General features: G+C 32.9%; 1 protein-coding gene across 1 annotated transcript in view; it reads right to left on the bottom strand.

The window, feature by feature from the left end:
• The window catches only part of ko (Stork-head domain-containing protein knockout), a 280,842-nt gene that overhangs the window by 151,429 nt on the left and 107,314 nt on the right, over positions 1 to 22,099 (bottom strand). The window contains exon 4 of the mRNA XM_014229640.3: positions 16,965 to 17,000. The gene's annotated coding sequence lies outside the window, so the exon portion shown is untranslated. The remainder of the gene's footprint in view (positions 1 to 16,964; positions 17,001 to 22,099) is intronic.

Here is a 22,099-nt window from a genome sequence, read left to right as displayed (position 1 = left end):
GGAATTCGCCAAATTTGTTTACTGTCATTGGCGCTTTGATTACATGTCACTCATACGTCCAGGTGGTCTCTATATGCTATGTGAAAGCAATTTGCATTGCCTTTTATTTTTATTAAATCTAAACATAATGAAATCGAGTAATGATTTCGCATGTAAAAGCAAATATTTCTAATTCTGTCCAAGCAGAAGCCATTTTCCTTCAGTGTAAAGTAGTCAAGGATGTTTGGTATCTTCAAAGCAAGGTCTTTAAGACCAATGATATAATTTGCTATGTATTTGGTAGGTTAGTTATATGATGAGATCCAATTTTTAAGTGATAATTAACTGATTGTGATTCCGAAATATTTATTGAACATTATTTCAAATTCTTATATTCGAAAGTCTAAAATTTTAGAACAAAAACTTGGTATAATTTTTAGTTGTATGATATTTTCTTTATTTAGATTAATTTTCCGCATTTTAGTTTGAGATAGGTGGTAACTTAATCTCGCATACGTCTTTGCATTCAACATTGTTGTTAACCCAGCCCCCCTACGTTTATCAGAGTCGTTCTTATAAAAAAGAAAATACTTTTAAACAAGCTTTACGTGGATGATTTCAACTAATTTAGGTTAGGATAGGAAATGCGTTAATTAATTTGCAAATGCCATTATGTCTGCAAACGATTTGTAGAATACCTTCGAAATTTCGAGCTAAATGATTTGGTGAGAGACTTGAATTTTACCAAAAACGCTGTTAATTTGTTTGGATTAAGGCTCAAAAGTAGAAACGTATTTTTGCCGAGAGTGTTTTGGTTTAGATGTCGTTGGAAGCTGTTCACTTCCTTTTGCTTAAGAGGATGAGTTGGTTTATTGTACCAATATTGAAGGTTTGCTGGATACATTTGAAATCTCATACGACCCAGCACAGTGGCGGACTTTTATACTTGTAGATTCTTCAAAAAGAAGCCTTAAAGCAGTTCTACTTCACAGTGGTGCTGTTATTCCTGTCGGTCATTCCCTACTTCGTTTTCGTTGGACCTGATATTCGATGGCTGGGGTGGATTGCTTTTGTAGAGATCATAAAGAAATTGTTAGGCAATTACAAAAACCCTAAATACAAACAAATCGTCAAAGGTACTGTTAGACGATTTAGATACCTTTCAGAAGCTTCGTAGAAGCAAAAATATAGCAAGAAAAATCTCATTTAGGAAACGAAGCATTGATCAGTAAGCAGTAAGAAAATTGTACTTACTTTCTGACCGAGAATGTATGGTTTTAATAAAAAAAAATAAATAATATTTTTGTTTTCAATAATTCACTAGACATTGACGATAGCATCAGGAACATATAGTAGATGTATTTAACTTCAGAGTGTATAATAATAACTTAGATTTCTTAAGAAATAAATTGGTTGTGGATTTTGGGAAGGAGGCATAATTGTTACTAATACTTACAAGTATTTCGAAAGCAAGGCTGGCTAGGCAGTGTCTGTTACTGTTGCTCGCTAACGCGACATGATAACCCAGTTCTTTTTGTCGATATTGAATGATATTGATGTGATCAAGATGTGGTTTCGACAAGACGATGCCAGATAATATTTTATACAGCTCGTACACTTTCATTACTGCATGAGAGATTTCCAGGTAGTGTACTGTCTCGTTTTGGTGATCAGAATTGGCCGCCAAAACGTGTGATTTAACACCTTTTAATTTCATTTTAAGAGGTTATTTAAAATTATACGTCTATTACAACAAGCCCACAACCACGCGTGTTTTGAAGAAGGAGGTACATTCAACGTTGCATCAATGAAATTCAGCCACATTTAATTGTATACAGAATAGTCATGGAAATTATCGACAAATGAGAAGGGGCCATTTTCTCGCTGTGTTATTCCATAAATAATCGTATCCTATGTACTTTATGATTCAATAGAAAAATTACAATCGAAAGATTATTAACTGTTTTTTCTATTTGATTAAAATCTTGCCTAAATTTTGCGACACTCTGTTATATAACAGTTTTTTCTAACATAACCACAAATTATATTAAAATCTACTAAAATGTTAAAAATTATAAATCTGAAATCATTACTTTGCATTAGTGAAACAAGAAAAATATGAGCCCAAAAATTGGAAAAAAATGATATAAAACAACCTTGACACACTGGCTTATTAGTAGAAGTATACGATGTATATGTACTTATGAATGTTTTTGAAGGCATATAAAATATTTAGCCATGCACGTGCCGCTGTGTGGACCCCTAATTTTGATTAGAATGTAGACAAGTAAAAATTGATTAATCCTACGACTTGCGGGTGGTCAGTTCGCTCAATTTGTTTCATTCGCCTTGATGCAATTAATTTGCAACTGTTGCAACGGATTGTCTGTAGCTAAGCTAAATTACAGTGATTATATAATTAAGCAGTTAATGGAGAAATAAACAGTAAACGCCCGTTCAACAAATTACACACCTTTATTCAAACAAAAGCAGGCGAACTGGCTTTTTTTTCGCTCGCTCTTGAGCCATCAATGCTTGGCAGGCCACCAGATGGAGATACATATGTATGCATATATATGTGTGTTTTATATATCTGCTTAGCTTGAGCTGGCATGCAAGTGTTAGCAATACATTAGATCAGCGAGTAGAGAATAATAGCAGCATTTACAGACAAGACGTTCGCTTATTAGACAGACGGTTAAGCTGGACCAGAGTATAGCTTTAATGAATAGACAATGCGAGCTTTGGTATGAACACGCCAGACAGTTTGGTTACTAAGCGTATATGTATATAATGGTAGACAGTCAATCAGACGCAAGAAAATACAATATATGTGCATATATGTGGCAAGATTGGTATGTGAGTACATATGTATATATATCTAACTCACTTTTCCAGCAACAATGCCTAGTAGCCACACCACAATGTCTACTTGTTGGCTCATTATGTTGGTCAAAGATTGGTTTTTGTAGCTGCAACAGCCACTTCGTTGGCGTTTATCAGACAGCCGGTTGGTCAATCAACGTTTAACACCTGAGTGAATTGTGCAGCACCGAAAAAAATATCGAAGTATATAGTAGTAAGTAAGCGGGTAAGTAAATATCAATTATAATAAATGACTTAAATAAATTAAAACTTTGTACATGCAACACGAATGGCCAGCCAGTGGAGCAAAAATGTAAACAACAATAATAATGGCAAATTATAGTTATGTTGAAAATCAGAAGAAAAAAACTTTAAAAAATGTGGCTTTAACAAATACTGGCCACATATTAATCACTGCGTTGCATTGTTTTGAGACATGCCACAAAATGTTGTAGCAACACGTGGCTTTTTTGTATGTTGTACTAAAATCGCAGGTTTATAAGCAACATTCCATGGCACTAAGCAGTAGCCAAGCGACAGCTGGACAAGCTATAAATAACTTAGTTTTTATATATGTATGTATGTACATATATATATTAGGGTGGAGTGAAAAAAAAAAAAAATTTTTTTTGCTTAGCCTGAGCGTAAAATTTGTAGATTATAAAAATTTTTTTTTGTAACATCCGATATTTTTTTAACATTTTAAAGTAAATTTCGAGTAAAAATTTTTTTTGGACAAAAAAAGTTTTGATAAGTCTTCTAGAAGCTGTGGAGAGTCCTCTTATTGGCCAATTAAAATTTATCAACTTAAAAAAATGTTATGAGATTATTATTGGAGTTTAAAAAAAAAGTCTTAAATGACAACATGCTTTCCTTAAGCGTTAAAATAAAATTTGAGTCAAAAACCGTCAAATTCGGTAATTTTTACATAAATGTAAAGAGTTTAAACCAAAAAAGGTTTTATTTGTACAAAAAGAATTTTAACTCGAAATTTACTTTAAAATGTTTAGAAAATATCTAGATATAGAGAATTTAGATAGAATTTTTTTTTTAAATATTTTTTTTTATAATCTACAACTTTTACAGGCTACAAAAAAAAAAATTTTTTTTCACTCCACCCTAATATTTATACAATATATATCTATATATATGGATCAAGATATAAGCAACGATACGCGCACAATGTCACCACAAATGCGCTTTCAATTAAATTACAAAAAAAAATATTTAAAAAATTTTCAAAAAATATTCCACGCTATTTGCCAGTAGGCGACAAATCGCCGATTACCAGCAATAGAAAATAATTGGCGTAGCGAAATTCGACGCGACGAAATTGGTGCATTTGTTGGCGGCAGCGGTGGACAATGAATGAATGATATTTGTAGTTATTGTAGATTTTTCTTCATTGAGATAGGCACTTACATACTTACATGTACATACATACATATGTTTATTTATGTTTGCAGGCGTATATAAAAGCATATTTGTTTGTTTGCCACTCGGAGTTGCACAAATTAATTTCGCTTATGAGTAAGTTTCTTTTTGTAAAGTAGCGAATAATTGGCCTTTTATTAACAGATTTTACATGGCTCGCTACGGTGTGCTTCAACAAAATCAATGAATGCTTGATTTTTTCGTAAATTAAGTAGTTTTAATTGAACGTGCAATTGCGCAGGCGCCACTTACTTTTTTTGTAAACTGCTTTGATTTATACAATAAATCAATTTATTGCATAAAAAAATGAAAAAAATTACAGTAAAAGAAATAAGTTGAAATAAAATAAATTAAAAAGATCTTTGGCTTGGTTTTGATCGATCGGTTTTTATCGCAACTATATGGCCTATGATACTAACTGGACAATTTCTTCAGATATTGCACCATTGCTCTAGACAATAACACAAGCCAAATTTCTTGAAGATATCTCGTTAAAATCAAAAGTTTTTCATACAAGGACTTGATTTTGATCGTTCAATTGTTGATGAGGATAAACTGTAAAAAATCAACCTTAGTGCCATCTTTCGATAAAAGCGAAGCCAATTTCTACCGAATTGACCGAAACAGGTAATAATCGCTTGGTGCCAAGACCGGACTATAAGGTGGATGCAAAGGAAGGGCAATTAAAACCGTGCTTACATGACGTTCGGATTGATTTCTATTAGTATTTTTGTTTCCAAAGTCAAGTGCATCATTGACATCAAAATTATTTTAACGAAATTGACGAAACCAAAATTACGCCTTATTGGCTGTTACAGTGTCAGTACCATAAACAGTGTGTATATTTTGAGCCTCTCTTTCGTTTTCGTTTTCATCGAAGTAAAACTTTAAAATATGGCGCATTTTTTCTTTGTTGTTTTCTATCACATGCTCAAAGAGTACTAATTATTTCTTTCTTATTTTATAATTAAAACTGAAACTGAAAACTTAACTTAAAATTTGCGCTTTATGACGTCAATATCGTGTGACTGTTTAACTACGAGTAAGTTGATGAAGCAATAGAAGTTCTTAGAAAAATACAGCTTGGGATAATGTAAGAATTTAACAGTTATAGCAGTTGGGATATTCCCTCGAATGCTGAGATGAAGATAAAGATGCCAGTCACCACACTATCTATTGGAAAAATAATGAATTTCTTTTGTCTAGACCTCTTAAAATAGTCTAGGCCTCGTGGCAAACTTAATATACCCTATTCAGGGTATGATAAGCTCAGAGACGCCATACGAGTTTCCGTTGAAAATAGGCGTAGTTGCAGTTTTGCTCTAATGGCTAATCCGCCAAATTGGAAAACTACCCATAGTCAAATTTTACTGCATCGTACACGAAAAGGTTATGATGGTGGACCAATCATAAATATTATTCAAATATCAAAGCAAAACCTTCGTTCCAATGAATGAGAACCATACGAGAACTACATCTAAAAAATTTACAGTATACACTTATAAGCGAACGAATATCTGCCGGCATTGTAGAGCAAAAATTTAACCTTAATATACTTGTATTTACTTAATAAAATTAATATTTTTGGCATAGGTGAGAGCGCATTAGCCAAGAATACTTTTAAGGTGCCTTTAAGGACTTTTGTAGACTTTTATACCTTTTTAATGTAGGTTTAAATATATTAAAATATATCAAAAGTTGTCAACTCTCAAATTTGTGTTAATAACAATTATATTTGTACGTATGTATGTATATAATAATTTTTAAATCTCAACTCTTTGTTATACACTTAAATTAGTGTTCTACAAGGTTGTAAAGCGATTCCACACCTTTCAAGCACTTTTAACTGCAGTCTCTACCATTCGCTTTCGATTCCGTCTTGAAATCCAGTAAAAGTGTATTAAGTTATAGTTATGAGAAGTTATAAGTGCTGCGATTCTAAAAATACTCGTAGCCATCTGCGGGCCACCCGAGTTGCAACAACGAACAACATAAATTTTAATAATAAATGATAGTGTTCGCTTATCGCGGCGCATTTAAGCGACGTGGCAATAAAGTCCATAAAAATAATAGTAAAATGCTTGCTATAATATTCTTAACAACAACACCAACAGCAACGGCAGTGTGTCTTTCCAACAATAAGCGTCCAACGACACTAGCCGGCAGTGATCAACATAATATTACAACAACTACAATATTAAAAGGCAACAACGTGTGTTGATAGCATTTTTAATTGCATGCAACAACGCGCGGCAATGTCGTGAATGGCAACAAAGTGATCGCTAAAAAGGAAGCGACGACCATCAAGGTACATAAAACTGAAGTTTGTGACTTTGAAAAGTTGCTTGCAACAAACGAGCGTTGCTGTTGCCAATCGATGTTGTTGTCCTCCGCCGCTTGACTCTTGGCTGCTTGTTGGTTGCTTGGTTTTGAGTGGGCAGCAGTGAAGCGGCAAAAAGCATTCGCAAAGCAATCGAAATGGCAATGACAACAGCGCGAGATGGCGGTGTGGAGAGGAGAGCGCGGAGGTGAGTTGAAAGGCATGCAGGCAGTTGATGACTGCTGCTAGTTGCTGCTTGCCGCTTGCTCTTGATTGCGCTTTGTTATTGTTATGGCAATGACTGTTGCTCTCATTGTTGTTGTTATTGTTGTTGTTATTGTAAATCAATTTGTTTTTGTTGTTATTGTTGTTGCTGAGGCTGCTGTTGTTATCATTATTGTTATTGTTATCACTATTGTTGTTGTTGTTGTCATTACTAAAGTGCTGTTTTTACAACATGCGACTTGGCGTTGGTGTCGTTGGCGGCTAAGGTGGCACACAACGCCGGTGGCGCTGCCGGCTGCCTCGCAATCATTGACTTCACCTAAATGCATTTGCCTGGCCGTCATCGGCAGCCGCTGAACGAATATTCGCGCAGAGTCAGAGTGAGCTTTGCGGAGGCTTGCGCTAAATTGACAGCTGGAAGTGAAAAGCGTGATGCTGCGGAAGGCCGTTCATTGACACCGAAAAGCGAGCAGCAGCAAGGCACAAGCAACAACAACAACCACACAACACAAATAACAACAACATCAGCGACGGCAAAGGCACAAATGGCGCAACAAGAATATTGACAGTGGCGAAAAAGCGCAAAACAAGTGCGGAAAAAGGCAAAGACTACAACAACAACGAGCCGCAAACAGCGCACCGCGTCTGTTTTTGCATTCCATATCAGCTTTTTTCCCATCACTTCACTAGAGACAGCGTGCAGCTTGCGAAATGTCACACAAACACACATACATACAAATATATATATATATATATATGTATATATGCTTATATGACATTTGAAATATTACGTATGTGTCCATGTGTGTATTTTCGTGCGTTTGTGTGTTCCATTGCTGTTGGCAAATGCGATTTTTTAAGGCAATGAGTCGACAAGTTGCCTCTTTGTAGGCGACAGTCAATGCCAATTGTTGTTGTTTGTGTGGTTGCTGTTTGCTGGCTTTGGTGACTGGCTGTTGGCTGCTGGCTTGATTGCTCGACCACTCTTTATTGTTGGTGGGTGGTGGAAAGCTTAATTGTTTGTTGCCTTATTTGTTTTAGTCGCTTTATCGGATTTCACCGGTTGTGGAAATGGCATTTTTTTTGCCTTTAGATTTGGTCTTTGGTATGACATTGTTGGCCATGTTGCAATCAATGGCTTGGCAGTAGCGCCGATTGTGTCCAATTTTGATTGAAAGCAAATGCTAATGAAATCTCTGTGTTTGATATACAAATGTCGCTATTTTGTGGCAAGACTGTTGTCACATTTAATTTGTTGTTGTTGGAAATCAGTTAAGTATTGATACAGTTTTGGTATAGTACAAGTATTACAGTGGTGGATAGACAGAGTAGTTTTTGAGGTTACTAAGGGAATTTTTTTTTCGAAAAATATAACATACGTATGTAGTACCTATGGAGTTTTTGTGAGCTTAACAAACGCTGGTCAGCAACCAAAGCTTAAAGTGCACTGCAAGAGATCCGTTGAACTTCTTGCTTAAGATATATCTCGCCGCCATGGTAGGGATTCGTACTTGACATTGTCTGATGCCCAGCTTTTGCCTGACTGAGGTTAAAACATCTCAGTAGACAGAATTTCGGCCGAACTGGCGAAGTGACTGTGATGGATTTTAGGCACCTTCAGAAATTTGTGGTTAGTTCAAGGCGCTTCGTCGAACTATGAAGGTCTGGTGATCCATATCTAAGAGCTTTGGGAATCGCAAAGGACCAGTGGTCATAGGTGTCCAAGCGGGATCTTGCGTTGACTTTAGTGCGAGGATTAGCCCTGCGACCTTACTTATTCTTAAAATGTTTCTTGCTCCACAATATATGATAACTTTCATCAATTATGATTATTTTTTTTTTGTTTTTTGGTTGAGAAAAAAAAAATAACAATAATATTGTTTACAATATTCTCAGTCAATCCTCAATTTTCTAGCTTCGTACTATTGCGTATCTTAAAATTGCGTTAAAACACTTAAACTTTTAGCATAAAATTTATATTTGAATAGGCCACAAATAGTTGAAAGCCAAAAATTTGTAATTACAGTATTTTTAAAAGATTTCACAACGCCTCAAAAACGATTGTCATGCGATTATTTAAAAATGTAATTACTCGCAAAAGTCGTTTAAAGCAAATAACCGTTAGAATAGTTAACATGCAAAATAGAAGTCGCAAGAAAATTGTGCCAAAGTTCATTTAACTCGATGTGAGAGCTTTTTGTGAAAACCAATTCTGCAGACAGACAGTGAGTAAAAAACAAGAACACAAATGCCATTGTTTTCGAAATTGTGAGAAAATACTAAATACTCAGTCTCTTCAAGACTCACCTGTTTTTGTAAACTATACACTTTTTTTCTGCAATTAAAACTTTATTCACATAGAGTGCGAGTTTGTTGCGCCCATTTTTGGCAAAAAGCGCCTAAATGGAAATAGCACAAATAAGCTTAAAACAATGTATAAAAGAAACTGTATGTAAATTAATTTTACTTAAACATTTATCAAATAAAACCTATAAAAAAATTAGTAAAAAACTATTTTGCTTTATGCGAACCGGCAACTTTTGTTCTATGGCAAGTATCTCGAATATCATTCACTGTCCACCCACGCTTCGCTTTTATTCGTATTATTAGAGAAGTATATATTACATATGTACATATGGATGTGTGCATGTATATATGTATGTATGTATATATGAAACACACAATCGTCATGGGAATGATTTCGTTGCGATCGGTTAGTTTTTCCGTTATTAAACTCAAAAGCAGTCACTCAACTGTCTGTTTGTCTGGTAATAATATTAATACGATTTTATGGTTAGTGTCAGACGATATTTGATCTTGGATCTTGCTACTAATTGCTGTACAACAACTACACAAACTGGTTAATCTGTTATGCTTAGCTGATACATTGAATGAGCATTGCAATTTTATATACTTGAATTGTAGGGGGTAATTACTTCTTAAAGTTTTAACTTCTCATTTCAAAATGAGGTCTTCACCTAAAATATTTTGATAACACAGATTGTTGTGCAAGGTAACACTGTAATCTTCGAAGACATTATTTAGATCGATTAACTATAGCATATAGCTGTCAACAATACAAACCGAAGTTAAGGGTTTTCTAGTTTTTCTATGAATTATGCGAGCATGTACAATATCTTCCTCATGTACCTACATTAAATATTCATTATTCTAAATAATATATGACTGTTTCGAAACTCATCATATCTACATAGACGATAACTGGTTGACGGCTTAAAAATCAAAATTTAAATTTGGCAGATTTGATTACTCCATGCTAGTCAATGGCAAGCATGAAAAAATACCCTAAATTGTGTCACGGCTTTAAAGAGGACCAGAAATTGTTTCAAATCCCCTGCTGGAGATCAAATCAGTTTGATGAGTTCGATTTAATTGGTATTGTCAAGATATTTTAGTATAGTTATGCGCTAAAGATTTTTTCTCAATAGCAAGTAGGCAAACCAGCAAATTCATTTCGATTAAATTAACCAAATACATTCACATTTGAACCCCCGTAGAGACGTATCCATCGCAACGAGTCTTCCTTATGTTAATGACCAATTTTCAGTAGCAATAAACAGAAAATATATTATTTAACTAAAATATTTACACCAAACTACCGGTGCACCAACCTTTTACTTTCAGAAAAGTGAAATTCAAAAATATTTAGTGCCTCAGTTTAGTAGTGTAACGCCTAACAGCAAAAACAAAACAGTCAAAGCCAGGAGCTCAAGCTGGTCAATGCTTCAAAAACAATTAACGGCATTTTAATTATAGGCTCTTAAGTACAGTTATGACCTAAAATACTCTAACAATTTTGCACCTCCTTGCCGAAGGATGTAGTTTTTGAAAATTTTTTGCCAACATGCGCTTGTTTATACTAATGTGTGTGTGTGTATCTGCAAATAAACGCTAAAATTATGTACTTTCAAAAGCAATAAAATAGAATAACGACTGTATGAATAGACGAAGCCATGCAAAATGTAAACGTGCTCCGCTAAATGTTTGCTATTTTTAACAGCGAACTTCATTAACGCTCAAAAATTCATGGCAGAAGTGACTTGCTTTTTAAAAACAAGCTTGTAAACAATCATGAAAATCTCACTTAATGACGCGCAGCTCGTGTTGGGCGCGATTGCATGTGTGTGTGTGTGAGTGTGTTAGTTTCTATGTGTAGCAGGCAGAATTCATTTCACTTTTTATGGAGACCTATAATAGTTAATATTTAAAAGAAATTAACATGCAAATATATTATATGCACATATGCTAAGTAATGGCTATTGTTCCAGTGAGTAGCGTAAAGAATGGCAACTGATTTTATTTTACCGCCCAAGTGAGTCATAAATATATTTGGTGCACTTTCTTTAAAGTCTTTTGTGAGTATTCGTATTTGAAGTGCTTTTAAGCTTATTTTGAGGTTAAAGCTGTAAGTTTTAATTGGTTTTAGTTTATTATTTGCTTTCAGTTGCATCCTGTTTTTAAATTGAAAAACTTTACACGTACTGTTAAATTTTCAAACAAATTTATTTCTTCATATTTCGTTGGATTATAACTTTAGAAATAATAAACTAAAATTTTAAAACATTTTCTTAAATAGTTTTTGTGTTATCGTGTCCTAAAATAAAGGCGCTCATTTCAATCAGCTCTAACTATCAGTTGGACTTTAAACGCGTTTTTCTCAATATTATTCTAATATTCGAATATGCTTGAGTGATTACTCAGAGACAAAGTAGTGATCGGATATCACTATCAAATTTTTTTTATATATGTCTGTAGGTCTGTATATCCGCACAACTTTCGTTGTTGATTTACGTGAGTACCTGCCGGCGACGGCCTTACTTCACGGTGTTCCAAAACACAACGTATCAATACAATGCGTTGATAAGCGCCCCAAACAATACGAGCTATTTGCAAGTATTTATTCGGATATCAGTGGCAGTGTGTCTGGGTCCACACTACCATCTTGGTATGATTAGAGGCCGACCTAAAACCTCTTCCGTTTTCGGGTACGGAACCCAGTTGCTTTTTGCAACTTTATTTTAGAACTGAAAAAACAGTCAGCCTGAATTTTCAGTTCTTCCTGCATTTAGGTTTCAACCACAGCCACCACGAATCTCCCCAAAGGGGCCATAACCAGATTGGATCGAAGTCCAAGGGCTTTCTGCTCCCCGTGGTACCAGAAAGTCTCCGGTAAGACTGTGTAGCCGAAACTACTGCCAGTTGAGCAACCCATTACTCAATGACTGGTGACATTTGTCGCTTGAACTTCAAATGTCTTTTTATTTGCTTTTTCATTTAATGTCTATAATATCAGTTCAAGCTGAGTATTATAGCACTATTTCTGACATAATATGCTGATATTACTGAGCAAGGTACATAATAACATTCATAGTGCATTTGGCTTTTAGTCGCCTTTTACGACAGGCATGCCTTACCGCGGGTAAAAAAAAGACTCTTGAAACTTTAAAACTAAAGATTTCGCTGGAGAGTTAAGATGATTCCTCAAATACTTATAAGAAAAAAGTTCTCAAAGATGCTATAACAGCTATAGCTGTAAATAAAAAGGAGAGATGTGAGAGGATTATACTTTTAGAAACAGTCGAAAACTTTTCAGTACAGACGTTCTGCAGAGCTGTGAGGCAAAAAATCCGGTACCTGTCGATGCGCTGATATTCTGATAAATTAGTTCTAATTAACCAGAGCATCTTTGTGGTTTTCAAAGATTTGGTGTCGTACTTTAAAAGGACTCTCGATGGGGTTTCGGTAACTCTTGTATACTCTTGTTGTTTTTGACAAATAGTGGATCAATGCAAACCGTCACACTGTGTGAGAGTCTATAGGTCCAATACTTCTCTGCCGCTTTGTTTATGGCGTGAACGCGTTTTATTGAACTTGAATATTGACGGTTTATTTTTGAATACTGCAGGATTTTACTGTCTAGGTTTAGACAAAATAATTGAACTAAATAATTATTTCATTCAGAGGCTTCGTTAAACAGACAAAAGGTTATTTTGGGCTACGCCATTGCTGCTTTTTTTTTGGAAAAAAATCGTACAATTAGCGATGAGTAAAGTATGATAAGTATTCAAATTTGTGCTACACCATATATATACTTTGGAATGGGTCAGTGTTGATGGTGTTCAGAACAAAAACTCCTCCTTTTTGTTAATCTTCAGAACTTGGTAAAAATGGAGTCGACAGAACATAGAACATACGTGGTGGTTGATGAGACGTTAGAACATTACCTTTGCAAAACTCAGCCTTCAGCCGGTTGAGATGGGATATCTTACACGACTGCCAATGTTCGAACCCATTGTAAAAGACATTGGTCAGCTGGAGATGGAAAAAATAAGGAATTTTTTTTTAAACTCTCTATGTGACTTGGCGGCAAGCGTGGCTTAAGTACGGCCGCTAGCGGTCAGTATTCAGTATATAACAAAAGGAAAAGCTATACAGCAGTCGATGTTTATTTTAAGTGACGCAAAAATTAATAAAAATCAGCTGGAACTCACAAATATTTTGTTAGAACACCACACCCATTACTTACAGAAATATTTTGTGGTGGAATGACTAACGCCACCTGACAAATATTAAATTTCGTTCTCAAAATGTCACTTCAAAATTTTTTAACAGGATGTGCTCATTTTTATAATATTTTTGAAGTTAAAAAATAGCATGCATAATATAAGATGAAAATTAATAATGATTTGTGGCACGGATACGCTGAAATTATACACAAATACTTGAAATGTTCGTCTAGCATAGAATTAATTATTTTTATGTCCAAGTAAAGTTAATAGTATACATATGTGGCATATATGGGTTGCAGGTATTGCAACACCGATTTGAGAGTATCAATACAATAAATTTAGGTTAGCTCTGAGCAATAAATAACGCGCAATATTTGATAATGTTTTCTAATACTTTGGCCTTTTTTTATTTTTTTATTTTCTGATTTTTTATTTTTTATTTTTTTTTAGTTTTTATGTTTTTTTTTTTTGCATTTTCCATTGCTATAATGACTTCTTGTGTTTTTCTTTTATTTCAGTTCCAATTTTCAGCTAGCTTCTCTTTGGATTAATAGAGAACATGCGATGCCTCGATATGTTATTTACTTAACTGTATTAAAAAAAGGCCAAATGACAGCAACTCTTGCACGCCTAAAGCTCGCAGCGCTGGGTCGAGGCTCACTGTATACCTATGTAAGTATATTTAGACCGTGTGGCTATAATTAGAATTTGTTTTCAATCACGACAGCATGACGGAAAGACTGAAAGTCTAACGACAAAACGCGCTTTCCACGCTCTTAGACATTTGCGGCTTTTTTATGCCTCAATGCAAGCGCATGCAGCTACATATGTGTGTATGTTTATGCGTATGTGTACATATGCATATGTGATAGGCATACTCGTATACTATAGATTTATGGCCATTTTTCCATTTTTCCAGCATAGCTGCCAGTTTTGTCTGTGATACATTTGTTAGCTGCCGCGTGTGGCATGTTGGTAGGTGTCGTGTGGCGTGTTCAACGAGAAATTCCACTTTCCTGCATGCAAGCATGTGTGTAGATTTGTATGTGTGTCTGTCTGTCTGTCTGCATGCTGGTGATGAGCGTCAACTTCATCTAGTTGCATGTTTGGTCGCTTCATTTTCATGCCAATGCTTGCTTTATTTTTAACGCCTGCTTGTTGTTCTTGTTTTGCTTTTTCTTAGCAATTTTTCTTTTCTGTGGCGGCGTACAAGTCAACGATGCTAATGCTGAGCAGCGTTTCATATGGCAATTTTTGAGGTCAGTGTGGCAACGAGTTAAGCGGTAGGCGCGTTGCTGTCGACCCAAGCTGAGTGAGGCATTAGAATTTTGTATGTGTGTGTGTACATATATAGCCATATGTATATAAACATATGTATGTATGTATATGTAATGATTTGTGTGTTGTTGTGCACTCGAATGTGCAAATATAGCGATTTGTCAATGACTTATGACCTCCGCTATGATTGCTGGTGTTGTATGAAATCATTTTCTCTGCTCTTGGCTATTTGTCTTACTAAAATTATTTTTTTTAGTTATGAAATATTTTTTTATTTTCAAGAAATTTTGAAATTTTGAAATATTCTATGTCTATTATTATTTCTTTTTGTTTTTTATATATTTTTTTTGTTTGTCTTACTCAAATAATTGCTGAAAAAACTATATGCTTATGAAATTTTCCATTATTTGTTTTGAGCATTATGTTAAAATATCTTATTTTTATGACTATTTTACTTTCTGTTATTTTTTTTGTTTCTCTTTATGTCTGAACTTTTGTAAAAATTTTGTTTTTTGTGAATTTTTTTTTGGAAAATAAAAATTTTAAATATATGTAGATTTTCAAGAAATTTAAAAATTCGTAATAATTTTTATTATTTTTATTCCTTGAATATTGTTTTCGCTATTTTAAAAATTTTATACAAGAAAGTATTTTTTTCTTATGAAATTTTCAACTATATATTTTTAAGCAATTTTAAAATACAATATTACAATTTTTTTTTTGTATTTCTTTTTTCTTAATTAATTTTTGAGTCTATATGAAATTTTGTTGAAGAAATATTTTTAGTTACGGATTTTTTGTTTAATTATTTTGAAGGCTCTTAAAAACTTTTTTTTTTTGTAAAATTTTATGTTATATACATATATATATATATATCGTTCAGATCTATAATAATTCATTATATTTTTAATTTATTTTACTTAGTGTATATTAATTTTTTAATTTTTTTATACTTCTTTTCGAAGAAGATCAGAATTTTGTGCAAGAAGATTTTTTTATAATGAAATTTTCCATAATATATTTTCAAGAAATTTTAAAATGTATTATTGTTATTTATTTTTATTGTTTTTTTAATTTTTGTTTAACAGAAATTTTTGTTGAAAAAATATTTTTAACGGTCAATTTTTATTTATTAGTTTTGAAAACATTTAAAATTTTAGATATTTTTTAATAATTTCAAAATATTTTTATTTCTGTAACTCTATGACTGAAATTTGTAGGAAAATACTTTTTTGTTTTTTTTCCGGAATAGCATAAAGTTTTATATTGTATAATTTTTTGCATAATTCTCTTTTTTATATTCTTATTTAAATTTCTATTTGATGTTATATTTTCATTTTTATTATAATTTTTTTTATTATTATTAGGGCGTCGCTATTTTCACTCTCCAGTTCGCCAGCAAATGATTTAATTTCACTATATTTATTATTAAATAATCTTCAGTCAACCTTTTAGTACTCTTCATTTCATTAGTTTTTTCGTGTCTTCAAGCTTCAAGCAAAAAGCGAAAACATTACTTTTGAAAGCTGAAATGTCAGCCGCAGGCCATAGATTCGTAAATTTGAAAGCCGTGCCAGGCGAAGATCAATCAATTTCGTACGCAAAAAACCAGTTAATAAAATATTAATAGCCAAAAAGAGCCGCACACTAATAGTTAAAATAAAATATAAAGGCCAAAATAAAAAACAATAAAAAAAAAGAACAACAACAACCCTATAGTGCTCATCGGCAACATCTTAAGCGGCGGTGCAAAGGTGAGGCTATCTCAGTTTGAGGCTAAGCGCTGAGCCGTTAATAGCGAGACACGACCAATCATATCAACTTGGCCCGTTGCGACGAAACAATTCATTTTCGTAATACCGTGCAATGAATGAATTTGCGAATAATTGCCAATTGACGGTAAAGACTCACTCAAGTCAAGTCCAAGCGCGTCACGACCAAGCCGCTTTGCCGTTGAACCCTGTGTTGGTCGGTTGCGATTATTATGCAGGCACTTCCTGTTGCTAGCACGGCATTGAAAGCTTTCTACTTGCGGCCATTGTTGACCTTCAGATGAGTGCGCCGCTGCACGTATCTATCTGATCAAAATAATAATTAAAACGCACGAAGAGAGGCAAGCTAGAGCAGCTATAAGTGTTACCAATTAGAATAACAAATTTATATATGCATTCATGAAGACGATGTTTTAATTGCGTAACATTGACTTGATATTGAAGCAGATTCTCGAAATTTTAGTGATACCCTACCCTAATGTGCAAAAACTATTTTTCTGCTTCATGAATATGGAAAATAATAAAATCTTTTTAATAAACAATTATATAATTTTTGCTTACCTTTATTTACAGTACAGTTATTTAGTTCGCTTTGATCTGGAAAGAAATGTGAGAGTGGTTAAAATTTGAAAAGTAAAAAAAGTTTGCTTATTTATTACATATTGTTTTTAAGTGATATATATAAATATGCTATTGAATAAATAAGAAAGTCGCTATAAATATAATTTGAAAACGTTCTACCACTACTCTTTTAAATCGAGCATTTAATCAAATATTATTATTAGTCCTTTCCTGAAACTTACGCTAGAGGGTGCTGTGGTAAAGCTTTTGGTACTTTTCATGGATAATGGTTTGAAAAATATTATTTTGTACTGTTTTAAGACCGAAAATTATATTCTTGGAATCGGATATCAGATACAGCGACTAACTTTTATAAAACCTGGATCTTAACTTAAAACTTAAACTTAATTTCAATACTGTTTTCCCAGAAAAATAACGAAAAATTTCAAATAGTGTTTAAAGGACTTTCTAACGTCAAAAATTAAATGTCTGTTAACGTTTTTTTTTATGGAATTGATGACCAATTAGCAGTTGTATGATGGTTGACTCTGGGGCAGTCATTAAAGGACGCCACCGTCGAATATATTTCCTTCCAATTTTTACGCTCGAACAAAATTGTAGTTTTTTCTGTTATATAAATTTTCACATCAGCCGAAGTACGCATAAACAAGTCTCGAATAATTTTTCTACATTTTGTTGAACAATTTTATTCAAATTTCAAGGGAAATACTTAAGAATTGAGCGAGCTATGTTTCCAGCTGAGTCAAATAATGTAGTTCAGAGAAAAATGTTTTATGGACCATGTGTGGATAGTACGAGGTTTTTTGGTAGCTTTTAAGTTCATACTTCTTTCCATACCGAGTCACATTCCGAGAAAAAATTAATTCTTTTACTATAAAGTAGAGTTGCCAATATGGCGTTTTTTAACCAAATGCTATTTTCAGAGTGAGTTCACTTTGACTTTGGTAATCTTGTCAGAATTTTTGTATCTTACTCTTAAAGTCAATGTCTTACAACTATAGCAAAGAGAGAAATCTTTAGCAATGATAAATCTCTTTAAGAATGCCTGTGCATCCAGAGAGCATTGAATATTCTTTGGGTGATTGGCAACATTGTCACAAAACTTTCACAAAAATGTGCCTACCAACTATTAAAATGAGCGATATTGCCACATTATACGATGTGTAAAGTTCGGTTGTTATGCAATCACTACTTCCGGTTGGGTGTATCTAATGGCCATTTTTCAGCTTCAATTATTTATGCTGTTGCTTTAAAGAGAGATTGTAGTTTCAAAATAACATAACAAAATTTTAAATCGATATCTCGAAGAGTTTTTGAGTTACGGCCTTCCAAATTGTAGCAGCTCAGTTTAAAGTCTCTATCAATTTATTTTTAAACACGTTTTTCTTAAAACTACATTTTTTAAAATTTTTTCGAAGATTGATTATTCAAATATTATAAACTTTTTTCTGCATATTCTTTATATTCTCTATATAATTATACTGATATGATCAAAAATCGAGTTTTGGCTGGCCAAAACCCAGAAAAATTCAATTACTTTCTTTCTTAAAAAATACCGCCATTATGTAATTTTTTTCTTGTTTCGACCGTTGGTTATAGAATGAACAATATTTTATAGTAAAGACATTTTTTTGGTACGTTTCAGCCGCGATAAAGGCTGCATTGCAGTGATTGGAGGATCTTTCTTTTAGCGCCATTAGAAATCGCGTCTAACTCGAAAAATATTTATTTCTTTTCTTCAGAAATTTTACTGTGTGTTTTTAAAATATGTATAAATATACCCTTAACATAAATTCGGTTTATAAAATTGTTGAGAGAAGAAAAGAAATTAAATTAAATAAAATTGTACTCGATTATATTATAAAGAACGAATAATTATTTGAGATCTCATCCTAAACCGCTTTAAAGTCTAAATATTTTTATTTTAATGCAGCTTTATATTGTCATAATCCGCTTCATTTGCAACCTTGTCGTATTTACAACAAAATATATCTATTCAGACTTTCAGTTATGCGAACCTGGTTTCTTGGCATAGAAAAATTGCATTCACTACACTTGATTACAATGATTCAATAAGTAATTAATTAAAGCTCCAATGAATCTGTGGCAAAAGTTAGCCTTACCTATGCGCAACAAATGTACGAATAATATAATTGCCTATAAACTGCGTTGCCAGACTACGGTCAGCTTACGAACACATACACACACATATGTTCATTAAGCAAAATAATTAGTCAATAAAATGCCGACTGAGCAATTATATATGCGCAGCGTGAGAATTACCTTAATCATTTGGAACGCTGTGAGCCGCCATTTCTGACTCATCGGAAAACAACAACCAACTGGTTTAGTTGCATAAACACAGGGTGCAAAATACAGAAATGGGCAGAATAGACCGTCTAAAAGGGTATTAGGTGCAAATTCATATATAAATATTATACTCGTATAAGTTTGTATTAATGTATGTATGCATGTATGTATATGTGTACACACTTTGTATTTGCATGTGTAAAATGCTGATTTGTTGTTAATTTTTTTGTATTTTTGTAATAGCCACTCGGTGCGGTTCATTTATATAAATTCTAAAGTCCGTCATAAAACTCCGCTTGTTAGGATGCTAATTACAATCCGGTGTAATAAAGTTAATGACTTTCAAGTAGAATTGCTCTTGCGTAAAAACATGTACGAACACATTTTTCTGTATGTATGTGTTTGCACATAAATTGCTAATTGGAAAAAATATCGAAGCGCAAACTGGTCTTCGACGTGTCAAGAAAGCGTCGACTACTATTACCAGACATCGAAAATGTTGTGGATTTCATTAATCAATGAAAATCAGTAAAAGACCAGCTATAAAATCAATCAATACACATAAAGGGCTAAATTTTGATGGTCTCTGTGGATTGGCCTAGATAGCAAGCGCTCCAAATTTGAAAGACGAACCAGAAGTTATCCTTAGAAATGCGCAATTACGCTAGCTAACGGCTTACTTTATCAACTGATTTATTAGATAATGTACCGACACGGTATTTTGAGCGAAACATTTGTGCGAAATCATCGCTACACCAACCGACATCGAACAGTTAACAGAAAACGTAACAATATACTACATTTTACAAACTGATGTTCCATTCAAACAAAAAAAACCGTTAACTTCGGCTGCATCGAACCAATAATACCCTTCACATATGCATTACTTTTAGCATTGAAGGATATAATTTAATATTTATTGGTATTTTGGTCAGTTTCAGCTATATGCTATAGTGCTTCGATCTGAAAAATATGGTTGGAGATTTTAGCGTTGCTTTGGGCAATAAAGTATGCCACATTTTTGAAGATATCTTGTTAAAAAAATTTGCAAAATGCAAGAACTCAAATTAACAACATCTTATGCAGAAAATAACTTGCGCTAAATTTCAGATCGATAGCCCAAAAACTACTACGACAAGTTCGCGTATGAACAGACAGATGGACAGATGGTCAGACGGACAACGCTCAATCGACTCAGCTCGTCATGCTGATCATTTAAATATATATTTTTATAGGACTTCCAACGTTTCCTTTTTTAACTGATAATGTCATTAAATTTGACATTGTTTTTATAATTTTGACATTTGACATTGCTTTTATAATTTTGTCAATTTTACTGACATTTTCAGTCAAAAGAATGGAAACGGTGCTTAGATTCTTCTCATAGTACTTTATAACTATATTTTTTTCGTAACAAATTGCGAAACTAGGGAAAAAGTCAAATTTGTGATTGTTTATGAGGTTAGAGTGAAATGTCATTACAATTTAGGTTGACAACTTGTTGTCATTTTTATAATTTCTTATATGCTATGTAGGAAAAATATATAATATATAAGTATAATATGTATTATATATATATGTATTCAAGTATTCGTGTATTTTTTAGCAATGTCAATTTTCGTAATTTATTCAGCATACTATTGTCGGTTAAGCTGATGTGGTTGTCATCAATTTTGATATACTGAGTACGCCCATTAGATGTTTTCATTTTTTGCAGAGACTGTAATTTATAAATATTTATCGGAATAGACACAAGTTAGAAAAACTGGTTTAAGCATCATTTCGAATATTTAATTAAACTCATGTAACTTTTTATTATTATATTAATTTTTTTTTGTCATAATTAGTGTTCAAAAAAAAAAAAAACAAGAAATTGAAAATAAGCACACAAAATAATAAATTGTGTTTTGTAAAATAATATTTGTCATATTTTTCTTTTTTTGTTAACGATTTTCTCATTTATTACTTTCTAACAACTTTTCAGCTCTCACATGTACACACTTCTGAAAAATTGCTTTATGCTTTTGAACAAATTTCCATTACCTACAAGCTCTATGATCAGCCTTAAACACCGCAAGACATAAGCATAATTAAATGGTGTGATAATGACTAGATTAGAGGCGTAAATTATTTATATTCTTAAAATAAAACTTGTATGAAAAACATTTTAGTTACGCCTTAATATATAATTAAAAGCATATATCTAGCAACTTGACCCTAAAACACGCAATTTGTTTGCTAGCGTAAATATGTAGGTATACTCAAATTCGTAGACCAGCATGTGAGAACATTTGTGAAGCGAGTGGTATGGGAGAAGATATTATTAAGTTGGCAACGGAAGTTTGCTTAAAAATAGATACATATGAAGAATTTAAAAAAATAAATTGAATAATATTTTAAAAAGAAATATTTTTGCTGCCTTGAGGCAGAACACACACAATTTATAGTTTCTAAAAAAAAATTTTAATTATTATTAATTAACCATAATTTACTACGAACTCTTTACGCTAACGGTGCATCATTCTATTTTATTTGCTTCTACAATTATATTATATTACTATTATAGATTTATTATATATAGAAGGAGTTTAAATCTTATTTTTAGTAATAGCAACAGCCTTCAAAGTTATGTATTACCTTGAGGACAAATATCTTTTTGAGGAGCAACAGTAATTACTTAGCTATTATCGACTTTTCCATACCCAAGTATTGATTTAAAATTTTGAAAATTTAATAAAAATATCAAATAATAAAGCAACATTTTTTTTTTTAATTTCCCATAAAATTTAGTTTAAGTAGCTAAT

The sequence above is a fragment of the Bactrocera oleae genome, chromosome 6 (genome assembly GCF_042242935.1).
Source record: "Bactrocera oleae isolate idBacOlea1 chromosome 6, idBacOlea1, whole genome shotgun sequence".
Classification (NCBI taxonomy): domain Eukaryota; kingdom Metazoa; phylum Arthropoda; class Insecta; order Diptera; family Tephritidae; genus Bactrocera; species Bactrocera oleae.
The sequence above is the reverse complement of the archived record's forward strand: the minus strand, read 5'-3'. Positions and strand labels throughout refer to the sequence as shown.